Source organism: Mauremys mutica, chromosome 12 (genome assembly GCF_020497125.1).
Source record: "Mauremys mutica isolate MM-2020 ecotype Southern chromosome 12, ASM2049712v1, whole genome shotgun sequence".
In the NCBI taxonomy this organism is placed as follows: Eukaryota; Metazoa; Chordata; order Testudines; family Geoemydidae; genus Mauremys; species Mauremys mutica.
The window spans coordinates 44,908,370-44,935,419 of NC_059083.1; the positions used below are offsets into that span (position 1 = coordinate 44,908,370).

At 52.3% G+C, this 27,050-nt stretch overlaps 1 pseudogene; it reads right to left on the reverse strand.

Annotated features, from left to right (window-relative positions):
- Window positions 1–1,701: 1,701 nt before the first annotated feature.
- The window catches only part of LOC123345975, a 54,678-nt pseudogene continuing 29,329 nt past the window's right edge, over window positions 1,702–27,050 (reverse strand).

Here is a 27,050-nt window from a genome sequence, read left to right on the forward strand (position 1 = left end):
GGGGCTCCGGGCTGGAAAGGGGGAGCAAGCAGAGTCCACCTGGATGCAGGGGAGACTGGGATGTGCTGTGCTGAGGGAGGCCAGGCTTGAGGGTCAGAGAGTTTCCTGTGCTGTGTTCAATGCTCAATAAACCCTCTGGTTTTATGCTGGCTGAGAGTCACTCCGGTCTAGAGAACAGGGTTGCAGAATACACTTTCAGGGGTGGAGGCCCTGGGGCATCCAGAGCAAGTGGACTCCCCAAGGGGGCCCACAGAAGAGACAGACGTGCTAAGGTTCAGAGAGGTGCAGCTCCAGGAGGTGGAGGGGCCAACCCTGAGAGAGAGTGGACCACCGGGAAAAGGGCTGTCTCATTGGAAGGGGCATCCCCCCCCCCACACACGGACCACACAGGGCCATGAGTGGACACGATCTGTAAGTCCGTGACAGTTGGGCACCAGGAAATTTGGGACAATTTGGTGCCCTACGCAGCTGAATAGTTTGCATATGGGTAAGGATGGCCCTGGCCACTGGGTGCAGTTAGAGTAGGAGGGACTGAGTAGTTTGGGTTTGGAAGGGCAGAGGGGATCACTGGCACCTGTACGGAGCCTGATGCGGTCACTAGCTCAGCGCTGAGAAGAAAGCAGCAGTATAAAAGGCTGAACCAGGGAGCAGGAAAGGGGCTCCTCGTAACTGCTGCTATGTTGTGATGCACCATAAAAAATCATAAAGATGCTTGGTGGAGGTGCCCTGGCAGACTGCATGCTGCTTAATTCACACAGAGCTCTGCCAGCCAGGGGTTGCAGGAACTGATGGGGGACTGTAGAAGAGATTTCTATCTATAGGAAGAGAGCATTTGTGTTTTCTTAATTGATGTGAGAAAAAGAAAGGAAGGGTCACATCTTGATTAACAATTATATGTAGCTAGAAAGTTAAGTCCCATGAATTAATGCTGACAGAAGTTCAAAGATTATTATATAATCATGTGTGAGTTAAGTTAAATATATTGCTTAATTAATTCTATCATTTTTTTAACCTATTAATTTTCAAAGGTGTAGTGCAGGAGGTGGGTGTATGTGCCCTGCCTGCCAGAGAGAACCAGTCAAGACAATGGGGGGAGGGGGGAAGAGAGAGAGAGCAGCTGCACATGTGTGTAGTTGTGATGTTTATAACACATGTACATTGTAACTGAACAACCCAGTCTGAGAATTTAATACTTTATTTTAAGATAAATATTTTGCATTTCTTGTATTCCCGAGTTGAAATACAAATGACGTTATTTAGAGACATTAAACTTAACTATAGATTTGAGGGAAGAATCAAAAAATAAATGTAATGTAAATAATTCCATTTCTAAAAATGTTTATATGCTTGTTTTTGAAGTACTGTTTAAATGTAAATTGAAATATTCTTGTATTTACACCTTGTTACAATATTTTCTAAATCTTTTTTCTTTCATATCTTACATTGAGATCTCACTGTAGAAAATTCTGACAGGAGTGAATGACCCCATCCACCCCCATCTGCTACCCCTGGGGCAGGGGACGGGGAAAGGTGGGGGCTGGAGGTTCCCAGGTGTCCGGTTTTCGACTGGAACCTGCTGTTGAAAAGGGAAACTGGCAGCGTCCGGTCAGCACAGAAAGTCCAGTTGCTGCAGTAACTGGCCCCCACCACAGGAGCGGGAAGAGCAGCAGGGCTGGGAGGGGCCAGTCTGTGCCGCGGGGTCACTGTCAGGGACCGAGATTCCCTCCGGCCTGAGCTGGGACTGGGCAGATTATCAGGGGAGCCGCGTTTGTACCCCAAGCACTGTAACCAGGACAGAAATAAGGGTGGAGCGTCCCGGAGAAGGTGTCAGAGAAAGTGAAGAGATGGGACCTGTCAGTCACATTGTAAAATGAGACCTCGCCCACCTCATAGTCCAGGAAAATCCCCACCCGGCTGGGCCTGACGCTCACGGGGAGGGGGGTCGGGGGGGGAGGTGAGGGCCTTGTATTCCCCATACCACAGCCACACGGCCCAGTATCCATTCCCAGGTGTGAGTGTGACCTGCCCCTTCCTGCTCACAGATTCCCTACAAACCCCCAGGTACCAGCCTGTCTTGTCTCCCACCTCCACCTCCCAGTAACGCCTCCCGCCCGCGAACCCCTCAGCGCCCAGGACACAGACACAAGGATCAAATCTCTCAGGGTTGTTGGGCAGATCCTGGCGTTTGTCTCCGTCTCTCACACGTTTCCGATCCTCAGACAGGACGAGTCTAGGATGAGCCGTGTCTGGATCCAGAGTCACGTCCACTGGGGAGAGAGTCACAGAGTCAGGGCCGGGGGCAGGGGCTGGTCACTGGGATCAAAGGGAAACTAACCTGCGTCCAGTTAATCACTGGGGCGGGGGGGGAGGGGTTGTTGCCTGAGGGGAGTCAGGGCCCCTCTGCCTGTGAGGAGACAATGAGGGGGAAAGGGCAGGGGGGGGGGGAGAAGGTGTTAGGGGAGGCGGGGGAGGGGAGGGGAGAGGCTGATTCTGGGAGAGGAAAGGGGAGGGGGAGGTGACAGGAGCAGAGAGGGTGGAGGGAGGAACATAGGGGTGGGGCAGGCACAAGGGCAATGGGGTGATAAGGTAAGGGAGGGGCACCAGGAGGACAGGGGTCGGAAGGGAAGGACAGATTCCTGGGGGCTGCAGGGGTGGGGGGAGGGGTGGGCACCAGGGCAGAAAAAGAGGACGGACCACAGGGGGCACAGGGAGCAAGGGAAGGGACAGGCACCAGGGGGCAGAGGGGTGTGAGGAAATGGGGGAGCTCCAGTGAGGCAGGGGAAATCAAGGGACGGGTGACCTGCCAGGGGGGTGAGATGAGGAGTGGGGGAGGTGGAACCATGAGGGTGGGAGTGAATGAACAGGCATTGGTGCCAAAGGGGCAAAATGGGGGGTGAGGGAGCAGGTGAGCAGAAGGGGGGCAGAGAGAGGTGTGGAGAAGGGCAGGACCTAGGGGGCCAGAGGTGTGTGCAGGGAGATGTGGGCACCAGGGGGGCAGGGGCTAGGAGAGGGTGAGGGGAGGGTGAGGCAGGGCTGAGGTGAGGGGAAGGGCTGAGACCAGGGTGGTGAGGGAAGGGACTTCCACCAAGCAGGCAGAGGGAGTAAAGGAAACAGCAGGCACCAGGGAGGCAGATGGGGCCAGGGTAGAGCTGGGACTTGGGGCAGAGGAGGAGCTGGCACCAGGGGACTGGAGGGGTGGTGAGGGGTGCAGGTGCCACGGAGCCAGAGGGGGAGGGGAGGGGCAGGGGTGAGAAATAAGGAGAAGGTGGCATGGGCGATGGTGGCAGAGGGGCGAGAGGAGAGCAGGGTCAGTGGGGCAGAGGGTGGGGAGGGGCTGGGCACCAGGAAGGAAGGGGACAAGGGGAGGGTCAGGTCTTGGGGGGCAGGAGGAGGGAAGGAAGGGGCAGGCAGCAGAAGGGTGGGGAGGGGAAGGGCAGGTGCCAGGGGCTGAGGGGGTTGAGCAGAAGGGCAGGCACAGGGAGGGCAGAGGAGCGGAGGGAGAAGCACCAGGGGGCAGAGAGGGGTGAGAGGCAGGGCAGGTGGGCAGAGGGAGGTGTTAGGAGAGGGGATTGGGGAGAGGCAGGTGCCAGGGGTCAGTGTGGGGCTAGAGGAGGGGTGGGCACAGGGGGATGAGGGAAGGGGCGGGTGCCAGGGGTCAGAGAGGGTGGGGAGAGGGGCAGGTGTCAGGAGGGCTGAGGGGGGTAAGAAGGGCGAAAGTCAGGACAGCAGAGGAGGGTGAGGGGAGGGGTGGGAGACATGGCACAGAGGAGGGAAAGGGGAGAGGTGGATGCCAGGACATAGCAGGGGTGTGAAGTGATGGGAGGGCTCCAGGGTGCAGAGGATGTTTGGGGGAGAGGGGCAGATGCCAGGAGGGCAGGGGGAGAAGGGATGGGCTGTTCCAGTGGGGCAGAGATGGGTGGAGGGCAGGGACATCTGCCAGGGAGGCAAAGTGGGAGTAGAGGGGCAGGGGCCCAGGGAAGCAGAAAGGGAGTGAGAAGAGCGGGAGGGATGTTGGTGAGGGGTCAGAATAGATGCAGGGTCCAGGGTCCCTCACAGGGGTGGGGGAAGGGTAAGGGAGGGGCAGAAGCCAGAGAGGGAGGAGGGAGAGGCAGGCCCCAGGGAATCTCTGTCACTTTCGGGCCATGTGTGGTTGGTTTCTCACTCAGAGCAGGCCGGTGCTGTCCCCACACACGCTGGGGGTGCAGCCCTGCCCCAGGGGGAGCAGCAGGGACTATCCATGCTGGCAGGCCCCATGGGCCCCACCTTCCAGCCACGAAAACCTCACAGTCCCCTCCCCTTACCAGGCCGAGCCCCACTCCCACGGGGGCAGTTGCCTGGATTGGGCTCACTTTGGGGGCAGTACAGTGGAAGATTCGGGGCGGGGGTATAAATGCGCACTAATGGGCTGTTGCTAATGAGGCCAGGGCAGTGGGGAGGGGAGGGGCATTTCCCCACTTACTGCCCCCTCCATCTGGGAGAAGCTGCACCGGGGACCAGTCCCAGTTCACACCTGCACAGCGCGTCTGCACTAGGGGTTTGCACCGGTGCAGCTACATCAGTGCAAGGAAACCCTGGCAGACATGGCCTGAGACACTGCTGTGCCAGGGGCCGTAACCCTCCCCACACTGGGGTTATGGATCAATAATTACAGGGTCACTGGAGCAGGGGAGCTGGACTCTGGGCTCCCAGGTGGGGGCCCGACCCACTGGGCTGCAGAGTCATTCTCTCTCCCACGCTCTGGCCCAGTGCCCATGGCAGTGTTCAGATACAGGGGGACGTCATCAGACACCTGGAGCCCAGCGGTTCCAGCTCTCATGGCATCACATCGGGGGATTGAACCTGGGGCTCCCAGCTGAGGGCCCAGCCACTGGGCTAAAGGCTACAAAGGAAGCGGTGGCACTTTTTTCTCTTAATTGAAGCTAGTCAGCAAACCCGACATGGATTCACGAATAGTTTCTCTTGACCCAAAATATAATTTTGCAGCAAATAAACTATTTGTCCAAAACATTTCACCCAGCTCCACTGCAAACCTGTCTGAGCAACTTAGGAGCCCCAATCCCAGTGACCTGCAATGAGAGACTGTCAACATCCCAGAAACGCAGTTACAGGCAGGCCAGGCTCAGGACATCAGCTATGAAACACTCCAGAGCTGCTGGTTAATTTGCCCTTTGCAGACAAATGCCCCCTGGGCCCCTGATCTCACCCCCACAAAACAGGCTGAAAATGGAGACTCGGCTCCAGCCTGAACTCTCTGCCCAGAGCCATTTGTCCCATGGACGCTGCTAGCGGCACAGACCCTCTGCAGCTGCACCTGGGCATCTCCCAGGGCAGATAACAGTCACAGAGACCGTCTCAGAGTCACAGAGCTCAGGTGTCTCCATCTAACGACTGTGCCAGCCACCCCCCTCGCTCTCATTAACCAGCCCTGGGTCAGACACGCTGGGAACTTTCACACCCAGACTCTGGAGACACGGCTATGGCTACATTAGCGCTTCAAAGCTCCCGCGGCAGCGCTTTGAAGCGCTAAGTGTAGTCAAAGCCCCAGCGCTGGGAGAGCTCCCAGCGCTGTCCGTACTCCAGCTCCCTGTGGGGAATAACGGACAGCACTGGGATCCGCGCTCCCAGCGCTGGGGCTTTGACTACACTGGCGCTTTGTAGCGCCGCAATTTGCAGCGCTGCAGAGGGTGTTTTTTCACACCCTGCTGCAGCGCTGCAAATTTGCAAGTGTAGCCATACCCTTTGGGTCCTTCTACACAGCCTGCAGCAGCGAGTCTTGGAACAGGGTGGACAGATTCAGTCTTGCGGGGCTCCCTCTTTGGAATTAAAAATAGCCACATAGATTTTCAGGCTCAGGCTGGAGTTCAGGCTCTGAAGCCCAGGGTGGAGCCAGCTCTGACCCTCACAGAGCAAGAGGGGACATTGTCTGTGTCCACATCCCCTTCACCCCCTTCCTGGGATGGGGAACAGCAGCCCCAGGGCCCCTCTCTTCACCCCCAGGGCAGGGGAGTGAGAGCCCTTGGCCTCCTGGGCAGTGGGGCCTCCCAGCACAGGTTCCTGGGTGAGCGTGAAAGTGTCTCCACACAGAGAGCTCTGTACACCCGGCAAATACACAGATGTGCCCGTGGATCAGGATCCGGGATGGTGCTCTCCCCAGGAGTGATGGAAGCTCCCTAAAAATAGAGGGGTCACCCACGCGTGCCAGCCCTTCTCCCTGAGCTCCTGTCCCCGCACCCCTGAACCCTCGCTCTCACACTGCCCCTCCTTCCTGAGTCCCTGCCTTCACACCCCCTCTTCCCCAACACCCTGACCCCCTGGTCTCTCCTCTCGGCCCCCTCCCCCATCCTCGCTCACCCTTACAGCTGGTAAAAAGTGGGAGGGAACAGCCCTCCCATTGGTAAAAGTGATGGGGCCATGGCCCCCCTCTTCCAGTGCCCCTTACTCACCCCCCAGTCCCGGGAGGAGAGGAGCCTTGGGGAAGTGTCAGTGAGTTCGGTGCTGGGGTACGAGTGGGGTTTACACCCCGGCTGCTGGAGCTCTGTGTATTGAGGGTACTAGGACATCACAGCAGCCGTGTGAGCCCCCCACTGTTCTGCCAACATGGCTCAGCCCTGACATCTGCCAGAGCCTCTCCCTGGGGAGGAATCGCCCCGGGGCCCATTCAGGCCTTGGCCTCCCTGCAGAGGTGGCCAGTGAGGCTGCCGTTAAAGTGAGTTACAATGTGAGCTCCTGTCTGCTGGGAACTGGACTCTGAGCCTGGGCTGAGATCGGTGACTGGGGAGTGAAAGGCCCCAGCTGCAGGGCCGGCTCCAGGGTTTTTGCTGCCACAAGAAGCCAAAAAAAAAAAAAAAAAGCCGCGATCGTGATCTATGGCACTTCCGCTGTGACTCTACCACCATCGCTTCTTCCGCGGCAATTCGGCGGCAGGTCCTTCCCACCAAGAGGGAGTGAGGGACTCACTGCCGAATTGCCGGACGTGCCGCTCCCTTCCATGCGCCGCTCCAAGCACCAGCTTGCTACGCTGGTGCCTGGAGCCGGCCCTGCCCAGCTGCCCTCACTGCCCCCCTGAGCCAGCCCAGCGCTGCCAGCCATTCAGTGCGATAACAGCGATGCTCAGGTTTGGTGACACAGCCAGTGCCCCAGCGGGCAGGGCGAGGGCCTGTCCAAGGAGCAATGGGCACAATCTGCAGCAAGGGAGACTGAGGCTGGAGATGAGGAAACAGTTTCTAATTCTCAGGGCCGTGAAGCTCTGGACCAGGCTCCAGGGGAGGTTGTGGGATCCCCGTCACTGGAGGTTTGTAAGAACAGGTTGGACAAATCCCTGCCTGGGATGGTCTAGTCCCTGACCTAGCGTGGGGGGCTGGACTAGGTGACCTCTCGAGGGCCCTTCCAGCCCTGCATTGCTCTGGTTCTAGGTTACAGCAGTTCTGGGGCTGGGCCCAGGGCCCAGGGGGCTCTAAGCCTGGTGAGTGGCACGTGACAGAGCTAACACTGTTAGTGACCATGGCAGCTGGCAGCTCAGCGTCCCTGCCAGGGGCCTGGGCTGGCATGTGGCTGCCTGTACCCGGCTCAGCAGGGTGTTACTGGGCCATATGGACAGGACCTAGGGCTGGCACCTGTCCATAGGGTTGCCAGGCGTTCATTTTTTGATTGGAACGCCTGGTCGAAAAGGATGGTCTAGTCCCTGACCTAGCGTGGGGGGCTGGACTAGGTGACCTCTCAAGGGCCCTGGCGGCTCTGGTTGGCACCACCAACTGGGACATTAAAAGTCTGGTCAGTGGCGCATCAGGGGCCCGGGGCTAAGGCAGGCTCCCTGCCTGCCCTAAGTCTGTGCAGCTCCTGGAAGCGGCCGCCAATTTACTTACTTGGAGTTTGAAAGTTTTCTAGCAGAAAGGAACATTTTACATAGAAGGTCACCCCTATATTACCCTCACGCCAATGGGGAAAACGAACGGTTTAACAGACGTTTTAAAGAGAGTTTGCGAACGGCTGAACTGGAAGGGCGATTGTGGATACCCTTCACTAGCGATTTCTTGCAAGCATTCCGGGCTACATGACATGCCACAACGCAAAGATCACCCGCAGAGTTACTACATGGGAAACAGATGAATACTAAACTGAACATTGCTGGATTGTTAAAGGCACGACCTGAGGCCCCTACCAAGGATGATGTGAGAAAAAACAGTTGAACGGAACCAAGGAAAATATAAGACTTTCACAGACAAGTGGTGGGATGTTAAGGAACCAAAGTTAGAGTGTGGTTCCTTCATTAGAATACAAAAACCTGGAATTTTACGCAAAGGGGACCATAAATTCACAGCTTCTCTTAAAATCATAGAGAAGAAGGGACCTTACACCTATCGACTTTCTGATGGATAGGTATGGAATGCTTATCTTGCACCTGCCTATGCACCAAGAGGAGATTATGCCAACACCCAGTCTGCATTGGATGACTTCACCGTAGAACCAACACAACAAGACATTGCACTGGAACCGGGGCTTGAGAGACGGCCTGTCAGACCCAGACGACCATCTTTCTGCACTAGAGACTACGTTATGTAGTATCTACAGTGTTTTCAGTGTAATATTTCTGCCAACAGTATAGTGTCTTGTTTCATATTTGTTCCTGTGTTTAGAACACCAGTGTTTATTTTAATTGGGAGAGTTTCTTAAGAGAGGAGGGAATGTCGTGTTTAGATGTTTGCAATTATTAGAACTGGGAGCACTGGCTGTGGGGAGTCTGAAAGGGCAGGAAACAGGAGGTGGGGGGAGGAGTTGAGGAGGCTGAGTGAGAGCTACCGAGGGTGCAGCAGCAGTTTGGTAAAGAGGTTTCCACTTTAAAACTAAAGTCCTGGTGAAGTTTGTTAGTACCTTGCCTGGTCACTACAACACCGTGGTAAGTGCTGCCAGGACCCTGAACCCCCTCACGCACCCCCTCCCACACCCCCAACCCCCTGTCCCAGCCCTGAATCCCCTCCCGCACCCAAGCTCCCTCCTGGAGCCCACACTACTCATTCCCACCAACACCCCTGCCCCAGCCCGGAGCCCCCTCCTTCACCCCAAACCCTTCATCCCTGGCCCCACCCCAGAGCCCGCACCCCCAGCTGGAGACCTAACCCCCCTCCCACACCCCAAACCCCTGCCCCAGCCCAGTGAAAGTGACTGAGGGTGGAGGAGAGCAAGCGACAGAGGGAGGGGGGATGGAGTGGGCCTCAGAGAAGAGGAAGGGCAGGGGCAGGACCTCAGGGCAGGGGTGGGACAGGGGTGTTCAGTTTTGGGAGATTAGAAAGTTGTCAACCCGACCAGTCCAGGTTTTCCCAGGATTATCCCTTTGTCTATGTCACTCTCCTGGGAAATCTGTGAGTCTGCCCAGGACATGACAAGTCCCAGGTGTGTCAGTGGCTGTAGCCGGGGAGCTGTGGGGTGTTGGTGCCTATGCAAAGGGACCTCTGGGTGCAGAGTGCCTGGGAGCGGCAGAGATGGGGCATCTTGGAGCAGTGAGTGAGATCAGGAGCTCAGGGCCAGCAGGGCCCAGTCACCACCATGCAGGTACCAGCTGTGGGGGTCACCGCCGGGGGCAGCGGGGTAGATCTGGTGCCATGTCCTGCTTGGTGAGGTTGGTATTTGGGGCAATCCAAGAGCAGGAGCCTCTGGGGGCTGGTGCCCTCTCCCGGGATTCGGATGGGGAGACAGTGCCCGGGTGAGGGGACAAGTGGTGTACATGAAGCAGGCAGATTTCCTGTTTTGTTGTACCGCAGAGGTGGTGACCCTAACAGGACCCCCAGTGGTGTTTGTGTAACTGCCCTGGGTGCCCCCCTCCCTCCCAGCTCTGTGCGGTAGGATACCCCGGAGTGCATGGACCCCTGGGCCAGTGGTGCTGCAGTGTGTGTGCATGGCCCCTGGGCTCTCTGATCCCTGCTGGAGCTGCACAGACTCTCCCAGCCTGCACCAGGGCACACACACAGTCAGGCAGCAGGCTAGGTACAAACACACACACACCCCTCAGCCATGACTGTGAGGCTGAAAAGTTGCCGTGTCGGCACAATTTGTTGCAACTGGGTCAGGGGAGCATCACAAGGTGGTTATAAAAACCTGTCTGCCCTGGCAGTGGGGACAGGGCCTTCCTCCCGCCAGATCCAGGGGACACTGAACAGCTCCTGTCTGGGCCTGTTACGCTAGAAGGAAATTGTGGGCTAAAGCCAGGTCTGAGCATAGAAACCCTGCTGCTGGGAAGAGAGAGCTGAGCAGTTCAGTGCAAATGATTGCCAGATAAGAATGTCCATCCTGCAAAGCCCAGGTAGCGCCCTGCAAAGGTGACACCAGGGGGCAGCGTTTCATCCCTAACCAGCCCTTTCCCAAGGGGGCAGGTCCCTGCTCTGCAATAAACCTGGGTTTTGTCTGCCCCTTTCCATCCACCCCAATGACATTGCAGTGTCCAGCCTATTGAATGTCATAGGAAAATGCTCTGTGCAGGTAAAGGAGCAGAGAGCTCCCAGGGGGAGGTGGGTCTCACCATGGATAAAACATCAGTGGTATGTACAGTACCTGCGTAAAGCTGGGCGCGTCTCCACCCTGCAACCAAACACAGACAGAGGGGTGAGAACGCCCCTGAACACAGACACACTGAGCAGGAGACAATGTCACAGGGTGATACTGGGGGGAATGGAACTTACTGAGCTCAGCCTGGAGTTTGTCTAAAAATAAAACAAAGAGAAATGAGTCAATACCACATAAAGTGACCAGATGTCCCCATTTTATAGGGACAGTCCTGATATTTGAGGCTTTGTCTTATATAGGCGCCTATTATCCCCCATCCCCTATCCCGGCCAGGCGCAAGGGGTGTTAGAACCAAACAGGGATCCCTCAGCAAGTGGAAAATATTAACCCTGCGAAGCCTGCAGAAAGGAGCATACAGTACATCCGGTGAAGTGCATGATAGGAATTAGGAGACTAAAATGGAATTAGGAGAGTGAACGTCCAGAGAGATAAAACAAATACCAGGGAAATATTTCAGTCCATCAGTATCAGGAAGCCTGTGAGAGAATCAATGGGTCGCCTGGATCAGCTGGGGGAAAGGGAGCAATTGAGGAGGGTAAGGACAATGCTGAGAGACTGACTGGTTTCTTTGCATCAGTTTTCACCACAGAGAATGTTGGGGAGAGACCTGCCCTGGAGCTGCTCTGTTCAGGAAATGAATATCTGGGATCGAGGTGTGAAGAGAAGATACTGGAACAAGTGATAAGTTAAAGAGCCAGCAGCCACCCTGAGCAGCATAGATCCCTGCCAGGTGGCAAAACCCAAGAGCTCTCAAATGACAGACAATATGGCTGAGCTGCTAACAATAATACGCATCTCTCATTAAAATCAGCTGCACTCCTGGAGATTCAGAGGGTTGGGAATGTTGTCTCCAGCTTTAAATATTTGGCCGGATAATTCTGAGAGTTACAGCCCAGTGAGTCTTACCTCAGTGTCTGGTAAACTGGTTGAAACAAGAACTAAACCAGAATTTTAAACCAGCTATATGAGAATGATGGGGAAAAGTCCAACTAGCACAGCTGGAAAGGTAAACTGAGGGTATGTCTACACTTAAACCCCTACAGCAGTGCAGCTGCACCACTGCTGCTGGAGGACTTCAGTATAGACACTACCTATGCTGAGGGGAGGGATTTTCCATCGTCATAGGTAACCCACCTCCCCCAAAGTCAGTAGGTAGGTTGATTCTTCCGTCGACCTAGCACTGTCTACACCAGGGGTTAGCTTTGTATATAAACTACATCTCTGGGCTGTGGATTCACACTCCGGGAAAATGTAGCTACACCAAAATAAATTCCTAGAACAGACTAGGCTTGTGTCTCACTAATCTATGAAATGTCAGTGAGTTTGTCAGTCCAGTATGGCACAAAGAAGAACCCAATGGCATAACTGATGTGGACTTTCAAAGTCTTTGAAGAAGTTCCTCACAAAAGGTTATTAAGGAAACTAAGGCTGTCTACACTACCACTGATGGCTCCAAAACTTATGTCACTCAGAGGTGTGAACATTCCACTCCCTGAGCAACATAAGGTACACTGACATAAGTGTTAGAGTGCACAGCGCTATGTCGGTGGGAGAAAGCTATATGGGCAGGAGACTACCACCGCCTGCAGGTGAATCATTATGCCGAAGGGAGCACTCTCTCTCATCGGCGCAGAGTGGCTCCACTAGACATCTTACAGTGGCTCGGCTGCATCGGTTCAGCTGTGGCGTTAGAAGCTCTGTAGTGCAGACATGTCCTAAGGGTAGGTCCATACTTACCGGCCGGGTCGACGCAGAGAGTTTGACTTCTTGGAGTTCGAACTATCGCGTCTAATCTAGACACGATAGTTCAAACTCCGAACGAGCTCCCATCGACTCCAGAACTCCACCACTGTGAACGGCAGTGGCGGAGTCGACGGGGGAGCCGCGGAGTTCGATCCCGCGGCATCTGGACGGGTAAGTAACTCGAACTAAGGTAGTTCAACTTCAGCTACGCTATTCGCGTAGCTGAAGTCGCATACCTTAGTTCTAAGTCATCATGGGGTGAGGGGTAAAGTATTGTCCTGGATCAGAAACCAACTAAATGAGAGAACACAAAGAGCAGGAATAAATGGTCAATTTTCATCTGGAAAAAGGTTAGCAGTGGGGAGCCTCACAGTCAGGTATTAGGACTGTTTAGTCTATTTCAGAGTTCTCAAACTGTGGCTCAAGACTTGCTGGGGCCTGGGGCCAACGCCCGAGTCCCACCACCCGGGGCTGAAGCTGGAGCCTGAGAGCTTCAGCCCTGGGCCTCAGATTACAGACCTGTCTGGGACAGAAGCCCTTGAGCTTCAGCTTTGGCCCTGGCTCCCTACCCGGGGGCAGAGCTCAGGCAGGCTCAGGCTTTGGGCTCCCGTCCTGGGGTCATTTTTGTTGTCAGAAGGGGGTTGCGGTACAATGAAGTTTGAGAGCCCCTGGTCTATTTATCAGTGACTTGGAACAAAGGATAAGCCCTAAAGTGGCAAAATGTGCAGCTAACACACAATGATTTAGGTTACCAAAGAAGTCTGAGTTATTTCAGAGGCACTAAGCTTGGATAACCTGATGGCCGATGAAATTCAGCGTTGATCAATGTGAAGTAACGCACGTTACAAGGATAATCAGACCTGCGCATGCAGGTTGTTGGCTTTAAAATACTCAGGAAAAAGACCTGGGCATCACTGTGGACCCCTCTGTGAAGAGCTTTGCTCAATGTGCAGCAGTATTTAAAGAATGAAGTGTCAGGATGCACAAAGAACAGGACAGAAAATCATACTTGTACACACCCTTATCTGTACTGGTCACCCTATCTCAGAAAGGATATTACAGAGATGGGCAATAATAATGATTAGAGCCCTGAAGGCAAAGCCATGTAAAAAGTGATTGAAAGAGATGGGATATTTTAGTTTAGATAGGAGATATGAAAGAGAAATAGAAAACAGTGAGAGAGAGAGAGAGAGAGAAATTGGGTTCTCAGCCCTACTTTCCCTCCTACTACTAGAACAAGAGGATTCTCAACTAAATTGAAAGGTAGCAAATTTCAAACTATAAGAGGAAATACTATTGTTTACATGATGCATAATTAGCCTGTGGACCTCCTTGCCACAAGATAGCACAGAAATAAACTAAAGGACATTTATATGGCGAATGAGAACATGCAGTTTTACACTGAGTAGGGTTAAAACAAAACTGACAAGCAAAGAAAAACCCCAAATGGACAAAGGATTCAGAAAGCTCCAGGCACTGATAGAGAAATGCAAATATCCAGACTTGTGATAACTCTCAAAAATCACAAGCATTCTGGAAGGGAGAGAATCCCCCTCCTGCTTCAGGGCACAAACCAAACACTGACCGGGGTCGGGAGGAATTTGAGGGAACTCTCCCTAGGAGCAGATTATTCTATCATTGGGGTGACAGGACTGGGTGGGAGGGTGGTGGAGCCCACAAGCAATAGCACAGGAGAGCAAATGGGCAGAGTGACACTGTAGCAAGCAGCTTGACGACGACATCAGCCACCATGTCCCTGGCCACCTTCTGCCTGGCAGGTCACACCGGGGGTGTTAACGACTACAGCCAGCTCACAGCCTGGGCACAGCGCTGACTACACACAGGGCCGGCTCCAGGCACCAGCCTACCAAGCACGTGCTTGGGGCGGCACCTTGGGAGGGGGCGGGGATCGGAGTTTGTTTTTGGTTTGGCCAGGCGGCGCTGCGGGGGGCAGGGACTTGGGCGGCGCGACGCGGTGCTGGGGCGGCAGGGACTTGGGCGGCGCGATGTGACGCGGCATTCAGGGGGTGGGGACTTGGGCGGCGTGACGCTCGGGGGGAGGGGACTTGGGTTGCACGATGTGACGCGGTGCTGCAGGGGCGGGGACTTGGGCGGCCCCACATGACACTCAGGAGGGCGGGGACCTGGGGGACACGACGCGGCGCTGGGGGGGGCGGGGACTTGGGGGGCCCCACACGACCTCGGGGGGGCGGGGACTTGGGCGGTGCGAGGCGGCGCTTGGGTGGGCGTGGACTTGGGCGGTGCGACGCGGCGCTGGGGGGGGCGGGGACTTGGGTGGTGCGATGCGACACTCAGGGAGGGGTCGGGCGGCGCTCTTTTTTTTTTGCTTGGGGCGGCAAAAATGTTAGAGCCGGCCCTGGCTACACAGAAGGCAGAGTGAGCCAAACCTGCTCCCTCCCCTGCTGTGTGGGAGCAACAAACCCTGTGAGCTCAGTGAGGGGGTTTGGGTCTGTTCATTCCACATCCTGAGTGTGAGGGCCGAGGGGCCGAGGTTCTCTGTGCACCGCACAAACCAAACTTACTTTCTGTTCACACTGAGAGCTCTGAGCGCTGCTCTGGGGAGCAAGGAAACTTGTTGCAAAGTCTGAGATTCCCCCTTCCCTCCCATTGCAATGAACAAAGGGACATCACCTTTCTCTGCGCGACGTGCGGCTGGAAGTGAACAACAGGAGAGGTGGGTTACAATGTAGAAGATTTATCTGTAAGTATTGCAAACTCATAGGAGTCATGTTTCTAATGGTAGAAGGTAGAACACACACAGGGGCTCTGCCTCTAGCTATTTCCACTGCCTGCGTTATACTGGGGACACAAGGCCTCGTGCAGTAAAACACTGAGTAAATGGCCGTCTCCTTTCCCTTCTGGCTGAGGCCCCACACTGAACTCGATGGTGTTTCTATCTGTCTGGAACGGGATCACTCTTGATAACCACGTCCCATCAATTGCAGCGTTTCAGGGCATGTTCTAGCCATCAATGAGCAGAACCCTCCTGATGTTCGTGAAAACTGGAGAACAGTAAAAGCTGGATTTCCACTAAACTCACCGTGTGATCCCTCAGGACACAGGGTGAGGCAGTGAGCTCAGGGTCAGGGTTTAAGGTGAGGGTGAGGTCAGAGTTAGGGTTAACAGGCCCCTCACCGCACTCCAATCAGCTCCACCAGCTACACTTCTTGCCTCCTCTTCTCCTCACCCCCATATTCCAGCCAGACCCCTCGACTCCCCACTCTGGTCAGAACTCTATTGATATGGGGGGAAATCAGAAACACCTGATTTTATTGGCAATCAGTTTTTCCAGTTTTCTGCTTTTCCCAACAATCAGTAGGGTTATGGCCAGAGTTGTGGGGGAGGGGCACATTTGAAGGTGGGGGATGCGTTTAAGGAGCCCAGTTGGATGCACCACTGGTCCTATGTAAGCAACAAAATGTGACCCTCCAGTTAAAGAATTGCCACATAATTGTGATCTATGATTTAAAAACTGTCAGGGTGAGATTCTGTTCTCAGAACTGCAGCCCAAGGGCAAATGAGGGCGACTTTGGCTTTTACCACGAACCCCACATCCCCTGATCCTGGGTGCTCTGGATGCCAAAGCAGCCCCCCACTGTAACTCAGGGCTTGTCTGCATAGGAAGGTTACACCAGTACATGGTAAGGTGGGAATTTAAACTGCTCGTTACTACACTGGTATAACGCCCCATGTCAGCGCTGTTATCCTGTAATGGGAGTGAGTTTTTCTGGCTTAGCTTGTGCCTTTAGTTACAGCAGCCTGTCCCTGGGTGCATATGGGCAGCAGCACGACCCAGGATCTCTGCAGCACCGTGCGCTGTGGCCCTGCCCTGACACCCCACTCTTGTTCCCAGGCCCATCTCCCACACACCCCTACAATAGGGCTTGTGAGTGGGTTATCAGAGGGCAGCCTGCAGATGTTCTCTGCCGTACCTGCACTGTGGGAATCCTCCCTCAGCTGGATCCAGGCCTTCTGGACCCCTTTTATGCTGCTCTGGTCCTTTTACTAACATAACGAGGTTGAGATGAGAGTGAAAATCTCACCCTCTGTGTATTAAAAAGTGTCCAGCCTTTCTGGATATAAAAGTAGCATTGAGCAAGTGACCTGGGTGTAAGCAGTGCTCCAGCCCAGTGCGACCTGCCTGAGTCTGCAGGCAGCGCTGTTCGCTGCTCACACTCAGCACAGTGGGGTTGGGATGGTGACACTAAAACCTGATTGATGAAAATTTAATTGTCACCATATGAAGTTCTCACTGCTGATCATTTTAGCAGAAACATCCAACTTCTGTGCTTCTCCCTCACAGCTGGATGCAAGGGCAGATACTGGGGAGAGGGGCAGCTACCTGTCTTCAAAGGTTTTTGGGGTGAGGAACAGTGAATTCAGGCCTCTCCCTGCACCATCCAAATACAGCATGACCGCTGTGCCTGCTCAAATAGTGCAGGGAGGGTGAAGATACATTCCACCTTCTTCTCCCCCACTACCAAATGTCTCCTTGATCGAAAACACACACACACACACACACCCCTCCCTCATGTTACATGGCTGTGGAAAGGCCAGGACACGGGGGATCCCATGTGAGGGATTCTGTTAAATACTGGACACATCTAACAGTCCCCAGCAACAATCCCGGCCTCTGGACCAGCTGGTCTAGGGCAACTCAGGCTTGGGCTCAGGGTGCTGTGTCTGTAACTTCCATGGGGTTTTAGGACAATTGGCCCCTTCCCCTTCAGAGCCCGTCTGTGTCAGCGTGAGCAGCCCTGAGCTCACTGCTTGGGCTCTGGTGACAATTCAGAGATATTCCCCATCACCCCTTCAAACACCTGCACATGATTTGTAATTGTTCCATCCCACGGGTATTTTGCACTTTCTCCAGCACACACATGTAGCCTCCTTCCCACCCCATCAGAATCATCTCTGTGCAAATACCTTCCCCCCACCACAACCCCTGCTGAAAGGGGGGCTCTGCTCATTTCCCACCCATCTCCCCAGCAGCAGCTCCAGGCACCAGTGCTCCAAGTGCGTGCCTGGGGTGGCAAGCCGCAGGAGGGCACCTGCTGGTCGCTGCGAATAAGGCAGTTAGGCAGCCTTTGACGGCAGGTACGCCAAAGCCGAGGGACCAGCAGACCTCCCACAGGCGCGCTGCCAAAGGCTGCCAGACTGCTGTGCTTGGGAAGGCAAAAAAGCTAGAGCTGCCCCTGCATCTCCCCATTGCTCTGCTTCAGGTGCAGTAGGCCACTCAGTTCCATAGCCGCAGCCTGAGCCATCACTTCCCAGGGCCTCCAGGCACAGCCAGGTCCCCAGGCTGAGGGAGGGAATCCCTGTCCTGTGACAATCTTTACACTGAGGCTTTGTCTACACTAGCAACTGAATGACAAAACATTCCTGTGTGTGTTTTAACAACTCTAAATAAGACAAAAGATTTTAAAATGCCAATGTGAGCAGAGTTTTGCCTGCAGGAGAGCTCTGCTGCAGACAAGCCTACTGCCGTTCATTGGGGGTGGAAGATTTGTGTCTGTGGAAGAGCTCTCTCCTACCAACAAACAGCAGCTACACTGCACACCTTTTAGTAGCATGGCTGTAGTGGCAAAGGTGTGTCGCTAAAAGGTGCATAGTGCAGACAAAGCCTAAGTCCCAGCCTGCCTTTGGCTTCATTCCAAATGTCTCATCTGCCTGGTAATCTCTAGTTTACTGATCTGCCACATTTTTGGGAAACATTTTCATGTAATCTTTATGCCACCCCATTGGCCCCACACACTGACCTTTCTCGCTCTCCAGTTCAGATCACAGCATCCCTAGCGTAGTGGTTTTCAACCTTTTTTCATTTGCACACCCCTAAACATTTGGAATGGTGGTGCAGACCCCTTTACAAATCTTAGGCATAGTTTGCAGACCCACAGGGATCCGAGGGCCACAGGTTGAACACCACTGCACTAGGGGGAGAAATGGGGAGAGGTGAGATTCCCCTGTCATATTTCTGGGAATAACCCTCACATCAGTTAATGGAACTAGCCCAGACACTGACCTTTCTCGCTCTTCAGTTCAGATTGCAGCGTTTCTAGAGAAAGAAAAGGATGAGAGATGAGATTTCATTGCATCATATTTATGGTGAAGTTCCAATTATTCTTTAATGTAATGTATTCTATAATGTGGGGTGTAGCCCGCAGCCAATAGCACAGGAGAGAAAATGGGCAGAGTGACACTGTGGCAAGCAGCACAATGACATCATCAACCACCATGTGCCTGGCCACCTTCTGCCTGGCAGGTCACACCAGGGCTGTTAACGACTACGGCCAGCTCACAGCCTGGGCACAGTGCTGGCTGCACAGAGAGAGCCAAACCCACTCCCTCCCCCGCTGTATGGGAGTGATAAACCCCTGTGGGAGTTCAGTGAGTGGGGTTTGGGTCTGTTCATTCCGCATCTTGAGTGTGAGGGACGAGGTGCCGAGCTTCTCTGTGCACCACACAAACCAGACAGATGTTTAGTTCACAGTGCGAGCTCTCAATACCTGCCCCGGGGGCCTATGAAACTTGTTGCAAAGTTTGAGATTCCCCCTCCCCTCCCATTGCAATGAACAAAGGGACCTCACCTTTCTCTGCGCGACGTGCGGCTGGAAGTGAGTAACAGGAGAGGTGGGTTACAAGGTAGAAGATTTAATTCAATCATTGCAAACTCATAGAAGTCATGTTTCTACCAGGAGAAAGCAGAACACACACAGGGGCTCTGCCTCTAGCTATTCCCACTGCCCACATTATACTGGGGACACAAGGCTTCGTGCAAGTAAAACACTGAGGGTATGGCTACACTTACGGTTTGCAGCGCTGGTAGTTTGCAGCGCTGGTCATCCAGCTGTGCAGGGCCAGCGCTGCAGTGTGGCCACACTGACAGCTACCAGCGCTGCAGTGTGGCCACATTGGCAGCATTTCCAGCGCTGTACTGAGAGGTGCATTGTGGGCAGCTATCCCACAGAGCACCTCATCCTGTTTTGGCGCCGTTTTGGCGCTGAGTATTGTGGGAAGGGGAAGGAAGTGTGTGGGTCATTCCGCTTCCTGTTCCAACGCCCCGTGGTGCATCGCTTCACTTCCCAGCAGTCACACTTTCGCCGTCCACGTTTCTTGCCATTTGTGAGTGCAGCACGCTGTGAAATGGAGCCTGAGCTGCTGAGGAATTTGCTGCTGACTGTCGCCAGCACATCACGTTTGGCAGTTGAGCTATTCCTTCAGCTCCAAAGTGACAGTGAGGATTCCGATGATGATATGGATTTGCCTAAAGCGGGTGACATGAAATTGCTTGTGGCGGTAACAGAAATGCTCAGCACCGTGGAACGCCGCTTTTGGGCTCGTGAGACAAGCAGTGAGTGGTGGGATCACATTGTCATGGAAGTCTGGGATGACGAGCAGTGGCTGCAGAACTTTCGTATGAGAAAAGCCACTTTCGTGGGACTGTGTGCTGAGCTCACCCCCACCCTGCGGCGCAAGGACACAAGATTGAGAGCTGCCCTGACGGTGGAAAAGCGGGTGGCTATTGCAATGTGGAAGCTGGCAACTCCAGACAGCTACCGGTCGGTCGGGAACCAGTTTGGGGTGGGAACGTCGACCGTTGGAATCGTGTTGATGCAAGTTTGCAGGGCCATTAATCGCATCCTGCTGAGGAGAACCGTGACTGTGGGGAACGTGCAGGACATTGTGGATGGCTTTTCAGAAATGGGTTTCCCTAACTGTGGAGGGGCAATAGATGGGACGCATATTCCTATTCTGGCACCACCCCACCTAGCCTATGAGTACATTAATCGCAAGGGGTATTTCTCTATGGTTCTCCAGGCGCTTGTGGATCACCGTGGGCGTTTCATTGATATTTACACAGGCTGGCCTGGAAAAGTGCATGATGCACGCATCTTTCGGAACAGTGGCCTGTTCAGGAAGATGCAGGAAGGTACATTTTTCCCAGACCGAAAGATCACAGTAAGGGACGTTGAAATGCCCATTGTGATCCTTGGGGACCCCGCTTACCCATTAATGCCTTGGCTCATGAAACCATATACAGGGAAGCTGAACAGGAGCCAGGACCGTTTCAACTACGGGCTGAGCCGATGCCGAATGACTGTGGAGTGTGCTTTTGGCCGTTTAAAAGCTCGCTGGAGATGTCTATATGGGAAGCTAGACTTGGGGGAAAGCAGCATCCCTGCGGTTCTATCCGCGTGCTGTACCCTCCATAATATTTGTGAAGGGAAGGGTGAAGCATTCAGCCAGGCATGGACCAACGAGGTGCAAGTCCTGGAGGCTGAATTTGCACAGCCAGACAGCAGGGCTACTAGAGACGCCCACCACAGGGCAACAAGGATTAGGGATGCCTTGAGGGAGAAATTTGAGGCTGAAAGCCAACAGTAATGTTTTTTTGCCTTGACCAGGAGTGACGTGCACTGGTTACAGTGCTTTTAAGTGCCTGTGTTTTCCTTGATGTTTGTTACCTGTGTTTTCATTGGGGTTTGTTATCTTTCACTTTATGCAATAATAAAAACTGATTCATAATCAAAAATCATTTATTTAAAAAAATGGAAGTACACGGGCAGGGGGGTTGGTTGTTGAACTGTACATTCATAGTTTTTCATATGTACTGCCAGGAGTGCTGTGCACCTCAGGATTGTACTGTTGCATGGTGATGGGGGTTGAGTGCAGAGGGTAAGGGTCGTAGTTCTCTAGGCTCATAGGTGACCGTACAGGTGTCGGGGGCAGCTGGTGATGGTGTAGGTAAGAACCTGGATGCTGGGGAACGGGACTTGGAGCTGACATTGGTGCATAGGGGAAAGAGGTTTGGGAGGGTGGGGGTTTGGCACGGTAGTGCTCTGCCTGCATTGCTACCAGTGACTGCATACAGTCTGTTTGGCGCGCAATGAGGTTTATAAGCTGCCTCGTGGTTTTCTTCAGCGTCAACGCCTTTCTCCTGCTTTCTGTTTGCCTCCAGTGATGCATCTTTTCTCTCCATTCCTGCGCATTTTTATTCTCTGTTGCACACTGGTTCATAACTGCCTTCACCAGTTCTTCTTTGCTCTTGTTCGGTTTCCTCCTCAGGTTTTGCAGCTTTCTTTCAGTCACTGATAAGACTGGCCCAGGACTACTCAAGGTCACTGTAAAAATGCAGCAAATGATACATTTTAAGAGAGCTTCCATTGTGTATAATCTGAAGTTATTTTAAAGTCTCACAAGCATTCCTCACACATTTCAGCAACTGCTAGAGAATTCACAGCCTCCCAGAAATGGTAATGGTAATTAACCCTGGGGTTTCCTTCCGCGGTGTGCTCGAGCAGGGTGCTGGTGCTTTGTTAAACGCAGCACCTCCATCTCCCTCAGGAATTAACCCTGGGGTTTCCTTCCGCGGTGTGCTCGAACAGGGTGCTGCTGCTTTGTTAAACGCAGCACCTCCCTCTCCCTCAGGAATTAACCCTGGGGTTTCCTTCCGCGGTGTGCTCGAACAGGGTGCTGCTGCTTTGTTAAACGCAGCACCTCCCTCTCCCTCAGGAATTAACCCTGGGGTTTCCTTCCACGGTGTGCTCGAACAGGGTGCTGGTGCTTTGTTAAACGCAGCACCTCCCTCTCCCACAGGAATTAACCCTGGGGTTTCCTTCCGCGGTGTGCTCGAACAGGGTGCTGGTGCTTTGTTAAACGCAGCACCTCCCTCTCCCTCAGGAATTAACCCTGGGGTTCCTGGGGTTCCTGCCTGCCGCGCTATGCAGTTGGGGAAACCAGCACTGAAACACTCCCTCCATTTCCCATAGGAGTTAATACTGCAAGATATCTCCCTTCTGCGGGTTACCAAAGAAGCAAGGGAGGGTCTCCTACAACAATGCAGATTCCGCCCGGGTCCTTATGCAGCGTGCCTCTGTGCAAGCATGGTTCCCCCACCCGTCCTGGAACAGTGGCGCGGACGCGTTAGCCTGAATGGGACAGGGACCACAATGGCTCTCCCTTTAAACTTGGTCACGCGAATTGCCTATGCTCTTGCAGAAACTTTTGAAGAGATTACAGAGGCAGATTACTGCGACGTGATAGACCACATCAATGGGATATTCCATGTCTAGGCATGCAGGCATGCAGCCATACCATCCCCCCTACTCTCCCAAAACCTTTGCATTGCAATAAAAGCTGCTTACCTGGGACCTGCTCCTGTGATTCTTCTGCACCAAGTTCCAGGGGCTGCGACTGGCTAGCTTCCTCCTGGCTTGAGAAGAGCTCCTGACTGCATGCCTCCTCCGGGCTGGCTTCCCCCACCACAGTAGCCTCACTGTCTGCCTCCCCCTCCCCCTCCTCTACCGGCTCTGAACTGTCCATCGTGGTCCTTGGATTTACAGAGGGGTCACCCCCATAAATCGCATCCAGCTCCTTGTAAAACCGGCAGGTCGTGGGGGCACTGCCGGATCTGCGGTTTCCCTCGCGTGCTTTGCAATAGGCACTCCGCAGCTCCTTTACTTTTACCCTGCACTGCACCGCGTCACGCTCATGGCCCCTTTCCATCATGGCTCTCGATACCTGGGCAAAGGTATCATAATTCTTACGGCTAGAGCGCAGCTGTGCCTGAACAGATTCCTCCCCCCAAACACTGATGAGGTCCATCAGCTCGCCATTGCTCCATGCTGGGGCTCGTTTGCCACGTGGAGGCATGGTCACCTGTAAAGATTCACTGATTGCATTCCATACCTGGTTGAGCAAACAGGAAGGGGATTTTTAAAATTCCCGGGGCATTTAAAGGGCGGGTCACCTGAGGCCAGGGAAGTAGAGTCTGACCTGATGAGCAGAGTGGCTGAACAGGCATTCTGGGATACATCCTTATACCCTGGAGGCCAATCACAGCGCTGGTGTGTGGCCACACTTGATGACCAGCGCTGCAGCACCAGCGCTGGAATCCTTATTCCCCATGCCGAGAGGGGTGTTCGGCCAGCGCTGCAGCCAGGGAGTTGCAGCGCTGGGAGTGCATTGCAGGTGTGGCCACTTACTAATTGCAGCGCTGGTGGAGGCTTTCCAGCGCTGCAAATCGCCAGTGTAGCCATACCCTCAGTAAATGGCCGTCTCCTTTCCCCTCTGGCTGAGGCCCCACACTGAACTCGATGGTGTTTCTATCTCTCTGGAACGGGATCACTTTTGATAGCGACATCCCATCAACTGCAGCGTTTCAGGGCTTGTTCTAGACATCACTGGGCAGAACCCATTTGTCCTGCCGACAAAGCTACTGCTGCTCATTGGGGGTGGAAGATTTGTGTCTGTGGAAGAGCTCTCTCCTACCAACAAACAGCAGCTACACTGCGCGCCTTTTAGTAGCATGGCTGTAGTGGCACAGCTGGGATGCTAAAAGGTGCGTAGTGCAGACAAAGCCTAAGTCCCAGCCTCCCTTTGGCTTCATTCCAAATGTCTCATCTGCCTGGTGTGAAAGTAGAATGAATTATATTGTAAAAATAAGAATGGAGCAGAAATAAGAAATGTTGAAATACAGGTGCCAGGAAAAGAAGCATTAGGCATAAACAATGGTGCTAATGGCGAAACATTAACAGAAGATGGGTAATAGTTAGTAAGGAAATAAGATATGCATGCCTAGCCCAGGTAAACTTATCTGATTCTGCTTCCTTTGTTATCTTGTTAAGTTCTCACCCTTTATCTGTATACATAAGATAGTTTGTGTCTTGCATGGTGCTCACATTATCTGGGTGTTATTAGCAGAGCGCTGTGCTAACAAAACAGAGTGGTCTGACAAACTGTGAGTCCTGAGTCTAACTTTGACAATTTGGAGGTTCCACCGAGATGGCAACCGTCTTCACTGGGGCTGTGTGATTCCTGACCGTTTTTGTAGGACGACCGTGGCAGCCGGCACCTGGGCATTTGGCCCGATCGGTCCTCCACCAGAACGGAAAGGTGCACGACCACAGTGAAGTCTACGCCATTGAACCTGTTGGTTCCCACTCTGTTCTGGTAGGGATCTCGGGATCTGACATCAGGAATCTGGTCAGGTAATTATTTCTGTGTTTTGTCCGGACTGAGGACTGTCCTGTCTCTGTGTCTATCTGTCTAACTGTGGAGTGTTTGAGTCTGGGTGCCGTCTCCGTCCGGGGATCGGCCGACCAAGGGGTTCCTGTCCCTGCGGTCTGAGTGAGTGGAATCTGCACAATTGCAGCCGCACCACACTTTGGGTAAAACCCTGGGTGTGAAAGCAAAGGCAATTGAGGCAGTAGCCTGTGGGCTCCTTTTGTGTGTTGTACCGGGCATTGCTCTGACGAACCCGAATTTCCTTCTTGTGCGATTGGTGTGTGAAGTCCTCCTGTATGGGTAACCAGACATCTAAGTAGGGACAGTTCCCTAAACGAACGCCGGCTCATGTATGTATTTAGGATGGGTACAGACTCCTGTAAGAAGGGTCTGGACTCCTGTAAATTTCTGGAAAAATGGTCTAGGCTAACTCAGGGGGATCCCAAAATTCAGTGGCCACTGTTAAAATCTTGGAACAAGACCAAGTGGACGTCTTAAAGGACAAACTCGGCCAACCTAAAACTAAATTGGCTAAAGAAGAGGTTAATTGTTTCATTCAGTGGTGGGAAGAGGCAAATCGTAGCTGGACAAAATAAAAAACTTGCCTCTCTCAAATATTCAAATAATAAGTTGAAAGCTTTATTAAAAGCCTCCTCTCCCACCACCAGACCGAGCGCTCCCCTTTGCCCCGTTCTCAAAAAAACCTCCACCCCGGATTGATCCAACCCCCCTCATATTCCCATCTCATTGTAAAAAGGACAAAAAGCCCCTTGTTCTGTTCCCCTTTGTTGTCTGCCTCAAAAACTGATTCTTTAGTGTTCCATTACCAATTCTGCAAGGAGGGCGGGCTCCTCAACTAGCCCCCACCCTTCCTGGTCCCTTTCCTTAAACATTTCTTTCAAAATTGTGAAGTGACCACAATATCAAAAAGCAGGATCGGGCCCAGAAAAGCAGGCAAGCAACAGATAAAGAAACTGAAAAACAGGTTGGAAGCCCTAAGGGCATAGTGTCAGGAGTAAGAAAAGCAGTAAGCGCAGGCATGAACCCCTGGAACAATACTTAAAATGGTAAAATCTGAGATGATAAAAGTGTCATTCCGGGAGGTAAACAAGTGATTTAAGGAAAGAGAGTGAAAAGTTAACTCTACAGAGGCTGGACAGAATTACGCAGTTAAACTGTGAAAATGTTAAAAAGGACCATGTTAAAGAGAGAGAATTCTTGGTTTCTTTGCAGCCATTCTGAAGGGAAAATGGGCCCTTTTCCAAAAGAATGCCTGTAAATAATCCAAATATATATAGAGCTATGTAAAAACAAAGCAGTGTAAAGGAATAGAAAATGTGTCAGTATCTATTTGTCTGTGAAAATATGTAAAGTTCTAAGAAGCTAAACCAGCACATCTGGTTTGTAAAAGTCCTGTTTTGTAGGTGTAAGATAAATTGGTTTTGTTTTTGTTTTTAATGCCACTAAAAATTCATTTGACTCTTAATTCAAAGTTGCAAAACTGACAGACCTTTTTGCAAGACACAGGTAATTAGTGTTGTTTGGCTTTGGGATTTAGCATTTAACCCTTAAGGGGTAACTTGATTCTTTATAAAATTTAAAATGTTTTTTAAATAAAAACCAAGTCATGGCTACAATAGGGCAGTCAAAATCAGGAGAATAGGAAGAGATTCTGGAGCCTTTTTGTTTGCTTGGTTGTTTTTTTTTTTGTAACAATAGCAGATAAGAGCTGTAGTGAAAGAATAAAAAAAAAAATTAACAGTGCCCCTCTGAAGCAACAGCAGAGGTGAGGTGCACAAAACAAAAAGAAGCAATGTTAAAAACACTGAGCCTTAAAATGGCTCTGTGTAATCAGACTGTCACTTTTGATAAGGGTACATGAAAACTCTGTAAGAAAAAAAAAACAGTTACATCGTATGTAAAAATTGATATGGCTAATGTTTAAAAAAAAAAAGTTGTAGTATAGAAGGAATGTGCTTTTTCCCTAGGACATGTGCAGTGTATATTGTAAAAAGGGGTAAAAGAAATACAAATGAAATATGCTACTGAATTAAAATCCTATTAGGGCTCCAAAAAGAGCCGCAATAGACTGTTTTCTTTTTCAGATCTCTGTGTGTTTTGTAAGCAGTAGTTGAAAGTGGAAAGAAATCAAAACTCTGGTGGAAGTTGATTGTGTCCCTTTTAAGACAGAGTCTCTGAGCTCTGCTGATGGCTTTGAATCCAAAAGCCAAGCCTGTGTTGATGCAAATTACCTAACTGATAAAGGAAGGTGAAAACTGCCAGCACAAAAGAAATTGCCTAAATAAAAGACATGGTATAACAAGATCCCTTTAAGAGATTTGATGCTAAATGTTATTGTTAATATTAAACATTGAAATAAATTTAATGTTAGTAAGTACCCCTGTAACAACGTATAGTGTGTATGATTTTTGGAAAAATCCTTGAAGGTAATATGGTAATTATGCTTCTCAGCTATTACCTGTGAATAAACTTAAAGCTTAACACAGCAGGAAAAACATTACAAACTTGGTCTGCTATATAAGAAGAAAAACTTGAGGTACACCATCTCGTGAATTTAATAACTAAACAGTGGAATAATTTCCCCATAACCCTTAAAAAGTAGAAGCCATTAAAACCTAGCCTGCCTATATATAAAAAAAAAACAAACACCACACACACAGGAAAATATGGGGGTAATTCCTCTGTTTTGCCTGCAATCAGCAAGG